Source organism: Macadamia integrifolia, unplaced genomic scaffold, assembly GCF_013358625.1.
Source record: "Macadamia integrifolia cultivar HAES 741 unplaced genomic scaffold, SCU_Mint_v3 scaffold94, whole genome shotgun sequence".
NCBI lineage: Eukaryota > Viridiplantae > Streptophyta > Magnoliopsida > Proteales > Proteaceae > Macadamia > Macadamia integrifolia.
This window is the reverse complement of record NW_024870588.1, coordinates 174,204-181,077: the sequence shown is the minus strand read 5'-3', so window position 1 is coordinate 181,077 and position 6,874 is coordinate 174,204. Positions and strand designations below refer to the sequence as shown.

Sequence of the window (6,874 nt, the reverse complement as noted above, 5' to 3'; positions counted from 1 at the left end):
AGTTATTTTACATAAGTGACCTCTTGCTCCATACTGCCTACAACTTGGGACCTTGAACATGTCCACCTGTGTTGACTTTTTGCAACTGGATTTGTTAAATAGCTTATTTGATGCAGTGATGCTTTTGGCCTGATGGGTGGTTACAGGAGAGTGATGGTGAATATTATTGGAAAAGATTTAGTATCTACAAATTGCATCCATTATAATCGCTGAAGGGTGATTTGGAGGTTACCTGTCTTAATAGCTGTTTTTTCTAGAGGTGTAATATGTTATCTTGATATTTGGATTATTGGGTTCTTTCTAAAGAGAAATGGAATGAATGATATGATCATATTGTGCTGTAGGGTTCTACATTAGAATTACTGGGAGTGGATCATTGTGGGGTTTATTTTTTCTTCCTCCTGAGAACCCATGATCTACCATCGTTTTTATTTTGCATCCTTGTGACTTGTGAGAACCCATGACCAACTGTTCAACCTCATTGTACGTCAATCCTCTGGCTACTTAGAAGGCTAGGCCAATTATTAACATGCTATAGAGATTTGGAACACCACCTCCAAAGAACATCTGCTTTTAGTATCCATGTGGTGCAAAAACTAACTTTTCCATGTTTTTCTTTGTGCAGTTATTAACAAACGCCCGCTCATGCTGCGGTTGATTTCAGAAGAGCATTGCAGCTTGACGGGTGGCAGTTCCTTGTTGAAATGTGCGGTAGGATATGTGACAGAAACCTTGATTTTCTTTATGAGCATATTGTTGTGAATGAAATTTGAATATGGTTATCTTAATCCTCGTCGGTGCCACTGGTTTTTTTCCCAGGTTCTTTGGCTTGTTGGTTTTTTCGTTTGTGAAGCTTGTGGGAAACGTAGTGAGCTTCTTCAAGAATGATACTAGAAGGAGAGAAAAAAAAAAAAAAAACCAAAAGAGAAAAAAAAAAAGGATTGCTGTTATTGGTTAGTGAAGTTATTAATATGTTTTCCCATCCATATCTCGATGATATTTGTTGATCTGTGGAGATTATAAGTATGGTTGGCTATATGGTTATATACTTCTCTTTTCGTTTATGATTGCTGATCAAACTATTACTGTAAGTACATATCTTTATTTAGATGGCGTTCTCTATGTTGTGTGGTTTCTTCTCGTATTGGGGACTTAAGAAGCTACTGAGAGAATCCTGAGTGGAAGACTAGATAAATGACTTGTATCTGAGTTCCCAATTTATGGTTGCGGTTTTGTTGTTGTGTTGTGCTTTATACGGTTTGGTAACCATAGCCTTTGCCATTTTACTTTCTATTGAGTTTTAACGAAGTTGCGACCTGCAGATGCCACCACAGACCCAGGTTGATTACATAATTTTAATTAGATTTTATAATCAGGTTAAGTTCTTATTCATGAATTACAATCTTTTGTGACAACTAGGTTTTGAGTAGTAGTTACAACTCTATAGAAGCAATTACAGATGCATTCCCAATCATAGTGGAGTTTGTACAGATTCATCTGGTTGATTTTAATCTATTTTGATTGATTCATTTCAAATTCTTAATCCAGATTGGTTTGAGCAGACACCTACTCAGCAATAGCAGAATAGGATAATCTTATTTGTTTTGCTGGACATTCCTGTGTGTCTTGGCAGCTTTCAAGGCTGGCATTTCACAAATTGCAAATTGGTCCAAACCTAGTGTACTATTAGTCCATGTTTCTGGTCTTTCTTTTCTTTCTTTTTGAGAAAAGAAAATAAACTACTTTATATTATAGGTGTAATATCCATATTAGTGTTTGTACATCTAATCTGGGAATGAGTAGACAACGGGAGCCAAGCAAAATGTTTGGCAAAAAGTACCACTTTGTTGCTAGGCCTAGCTTCAACAAAATGATGCGGGGGTCAAAATGTACATAAAAAAAGTAGATGGTATGCTCAAAGGCCACAATGTGGTACTAGGAATTCAAAATGGTTCGAAATCATCGGCATCACCCCAAACGTCATCAAACCGCCATCCCATCTTCTTTAGCTTGCTTCAGTCCAAATAGTAGAGCCTTGGTGCTTGTTTCAATATGGTCTCTTGTTATCACATGGTTTGTCATTGTCATTAATGAGGTACACATATTTTTCTGAAATAAGCAATTAGCTCAGCCAAATAACCTAGAGTTTTTATCAACAAAACGTTGAACAAACTAGGATAACATTTTTTACCAAAAAAAAAAAGAAAAACTAGGATGACATTGTTTGTATTGGGGATTGGAGGTATCCTGGTAATAAAAGTTGGGGGTATCTAAAGCTCGGGGTTGCATTTTATATAATTCGTTAATCCAGAATCTTGCATTCTTCAAAATAACGGTTGGGTTTGGCTTTTCTTTTGATACGGTGATCGAGTTCCTGTGTTTTCAAATAAATTAACAGATAATTATTAAAATTTGAAAAAAAATCATTTATGTAAGTGATAGGGATAGTGTTGGAATTAAAGAAATACGCAGTGAGATGTTGAAAGGAAGATGCTTGAAAAAAAAAAAAAAAAAAAAATCAATGTGCAACCCCAATGGGCTCGAAGCCCAAATTCTCTTGATAAAGTCGCAAGAGAGAAATGTATACTAAGTTGTTTCATGATGGGAATGACAGAAACTACATGTGGGTCATCTCTCCAACAGGTTTTTTGTAGGAAGTCTGTCGAGAACAAGTCTCCGAAAAAATCAGTACGTAGCCCCGAGGTTTTCCTCTTGTGTTTTACTTTATCCTTACAAGTTAGAAAATAATGATTTTCTAGTTGCTTAGGAAAATAAGAAAGCACCAAAAAAACAAAAATGATATATAAGATTGAATTGAAAATAATCTATAAATAGACACGATTAATGGATAAAATTGCCACAAAATTAGAATGCGATAATACCAAAAGAAAAGCCAGTGGTGTCAAATTGCTGATGCTACATCCTCAGTGTTCCCTGCCCTTTAGAAAAACGGCACAAGAACATTTACATTTGAAACGTTTAGTTATGTCATATTGAGTAGTTTTCACGGTTTCTACCAAAAAAAAAAAAAAAAGAGTAGTTTTCAGTTTTCACGGTCACCATTAGGTAAATGCGAATTAATTCAAAAAAGTTAAAGGGTTTTTCTTTTTTTTGACACCCATGTGTCAAAAAATTTGTAATTTTATTTTTTCGTCATTTTTTTTTCAATGAGGGTAAATATTGTAATTTCACATAAAAAAGTGCATTAAATAAAATGGCTTAAGGGAAAGTGTGTTTTCAGTCAATTGAGATCCCCGGATCTTTGGAGGTCTACCTTTCTTACAGACTAAAGGTTGTATGAGTGTTTTTTCGCCTGATGGGGCTTAATATAATTCCCCCTCTATGGGGGCATTTGCACAAAAAAAAAAAAAAAAAAATTTGTTGTCACTCACTCCCTAACTAGGGGTGTCAACCCTAGCTTGAAATAGTGAAATCGGACCAAACCAACCTAAACCAACCTGGCCATAAGAACTTCATAGACTACAACCACTTCACATACCTATACATACCTTAGTTGTAAAATTTTCACCTCTTCACATTCGCCGGACAAGGAATTGTAGATGGAAGAATAGGATTTCGGGATTCAGGATTTGGGATTTTAGGGTTGAAGATGTAATAAGGGTAAAATAGTCCTAAGATTTAAGATGTTTTAGTTCAAGATATATTAAGGGTAAAATAGTCTTTTCTATTAAAAAAAAAATAACATTTCACTCATGGTGTAACAACACGTCCATTAAATTTGATCTTTTATTAAAAAACTACTTTGTGGCCCTAAGAAAAAAAAAATGAAATGCCTTCAAACTGAGCCTTGATTGGTTCATTGCTTTGTTCACTATTTTTCAAATGGCTAAGTTCCTTGTTCAACTGCATAGCACATACTGTTACATCTATCTCCATCTCTATCTCTTTCCTCATCTAATGGGGAGTAAATATGTCATTTCATAGACAGAAAGAGAGAGAGATATACCATGCAGCAAAAGGACATTATCCTTTTTCAAAAAAGTTTAAAAATTTTAGAATGAGAATGGAATGGATCAGTTAAGATTGGCAAGAATTCCAACTATGGTTTACAAATCCATAGAACTGCACATTTAAGATTTGCTACCCAATCAAAGACAGCGGTCTTTTTAAAAAATTTTGGAGATGGCGTGGGTGAAGGGAAGGAACATACAATTCCATTGGGATCCACAGTGGAATAGTAAAGGATGGCTGGACAATTAGTAGCTTAGATCTATTATTCATTATTTATATAATAACAAACCAATTATTAAATTTGCGGTTCAACCCTTGGGGAGCATTTTTTATAGAAATGCGAACCGTGATTCATGAATGGGAACCGAATCTGAAAAATGATTGGCTTAGTTCTTGTCCTACATTTGCGTTGAAATCAGATTCCCTTGTCGTTAAACTTGGTTGAGAGAGAGAGAGAGAGAGAATTAAATGTTTGGTTTTGTTGGTTTGTGAGAATTGATGAATCATAAACCAAATCAATAAGGGAAGATTCGGTTTCAGTTTCAGTTCGATTTGTTATTGGTTTGGTTTTTTTATATAATTATGATTTTTTTTTTTTAATATTTTTGTGTTAGTATCGTTTTGGTTTCGATCGATTTTGGTGCATGTTGGTTTGAGTTTCGTTTCACAATACCCCAATCCAAAGTGGAACCAATAGGCTTCATTTTGGTTATGTCCAGGCTGGTTTTGGTTGGTTCGTTATGATTTTACTATTTTGAGCTAGGGTTGACACGCCTTGTCAAAAGGTGAGTGAAAGCAATATTTTTGTGCAAATACCCCCATAAAGGAGAATTGTAATAAACCCTAACATTTTTTTTGTACATACAATCTTTAGTCTGCAACAAGGGAGGACCTTCAAAGATCCTGATGAGGGTAAAAAACTACTCATTTAGAAATAAACATTTAAAATTCTCAGATATACTTATGAATAAATAATAGAACTCAAAACAAGTCAAGAAGCTAAGGCTGCGTTTGGTAGTCATAAAAAAAAATGTTTCTAGTGTTTTTTGGTTTCAAGGGAACAAGAAAATAGAACTTTTCGTATGGTGTTCACTGTTTTTTTTTTTTTTTTTTTTAGCGAATCTTTGGTTAAAAGAAAAGAAAGGGGAAAAGGGAACTGACTTTTAACCATGTTTTTCAACATTGAGACATTTCATTTTGCAACCAATTCCATTATATCCAAGGTCATTTTGTTTTATGTTTGTTTTGTTTTTTTTTTTTTTTTTTTCTTTTAACGAACCGTGTAAAAAAAGGGGGGAAGGGGGAATTGGAAATGTTGAAACATGGTTAAAGCTAACCATGTTTCAACATTTGAGAAACGTTTCATTTAAAAAAATTCATATGTCCCCAATAATTTCTCCAAGGCCAAAAACTTTTTTGTCTCTTTGAAAGTTTGAAGAACCAAAACATTCTCTGTGTCCTTAAAACTCAGAAGAATTGAAGTGCAACATTGCTGATCACTGGTCTCCCTCATCCCTGTGTCGGTGAAATTTGTTTGAGAAACCCCTTCCGTGAAGAAAAAATCCGGTTCAATTCCCTCGTTCCTGTATCAAAAACTGTTTTTTAAACACGTTTACCAAACACCATTTTTAGGTAAAAAAAAAATGATTTCTTAACACAAAAACGAAAATTCTGATTTTGACACGAAATGTCGTTTCTAGAACAGAAATATTATAAAATGCAGCCTAAATGTCCACAACTATGGCAACAATCTCTGATGGTGACCGTGTTGAAGGATCAAAGATACACCGAATCTGAAATTTTTTTTTTTTTCAGTAATAAAACTTTATTAATGAGAGAATAAAATTCCAACCAAATCAGCCAACAACAAAGGGGAGGGGGAAGGGAATCATAAAAAAGCACCGGCAGAAATCAACCCTTAAATATGAATTAAGGGTAACATGCCTCTAGCCAACCTTGACGGTTGAGTGAAGACCAAGAGTGCAAGGGCCTCACCAACTAAGCAGAGCTGGGAAATAGGTGGTCGGTGGTTACCAGAATAAGCTTCTTAGTGATTAAAAATTTATTAAAGAGAAGAAAGAAAACTATACAAGATCCAGGGGAAGAAGTCCATTTGTGTATATTTCTTTTCCTCCATAAGTGGTAAGTGTAGAAGCACAAGAAGCCATTTTGATAAAGAAAAAAATTTGCCCTTGAACCTGCTTGATTCACCTCCATTTTCTATCAAAAGAAGGTAATGGACTATAAGAAGGCCAGCATTTTAGTAAAACTCTTTTTTCAAACAATAGCGAAGATTGAGGTTTTGTTAGGCTGTGTTTTGTAGTTATTCAGAAAAATGCTTTTGACGTTTTTCCTTTTTATGGGAACAAAAAAATGGAATAAAGTGTTCGGTATCAACTTGGTATTTTTTTTTATTTTTTTGAAACGAAAAGAAAAAACGCTACAAACGCAAAATGATGGAACGATGAAACCTTGTTCCGTCGTTTCAGTTTCATTCCAAATACAAAAAAGGTAAACAACTAGGGGAATCGTTCATAAAATAGGTTACCAAACACCATTTTTTTTTTTTAACAGCATTTTAATACAGAAGCTGAAAATTATGTTTTTCACTCGAAACGTTGTTTTTGGAACTGAATGACTACCAAATGCAGCCTTAGGGAGGATCATTTTCTTCATTGGGTTTTCAATACCTTCTAACACATTATAGTTGAGAGAGTTTTCTCATCACTAGGGTGAAAGAGAATCTCTTTACCCATGATAATTTGACGTACTGATTGCACTCTCTTGATTATCTTGTCTCCTATTTGCAAATGTTTGAAGTATCCTTTCACAGTCCAATCAGAGAGTTAGATCCCATTTAGAATAATGACTGTTCAATATACACCCTTCACCCCCCTAAAAA

General features: G+C 34.6%; 1 long non-coding RNA gene across 1 annotated transcript; it reads left to right on the top strand.

Annotated features, from left to right (window-relative positions):
- The first annotated feature begins 10 nt into the window (after nt 1-10).
- Nucleotides 11-1,253, top strand: LOC122070518. Its single transcript, XR_006137812.1, has 2 exons — nt 11-711; nt 820-1,253. It is a non-coding gene; the product is annotated as an uncharacterized LOC122070518 (long non-coding RNA).
- The last annotated feature ends 5,621 nt before the right edge of the window (nt 1,254-6,874 follow it).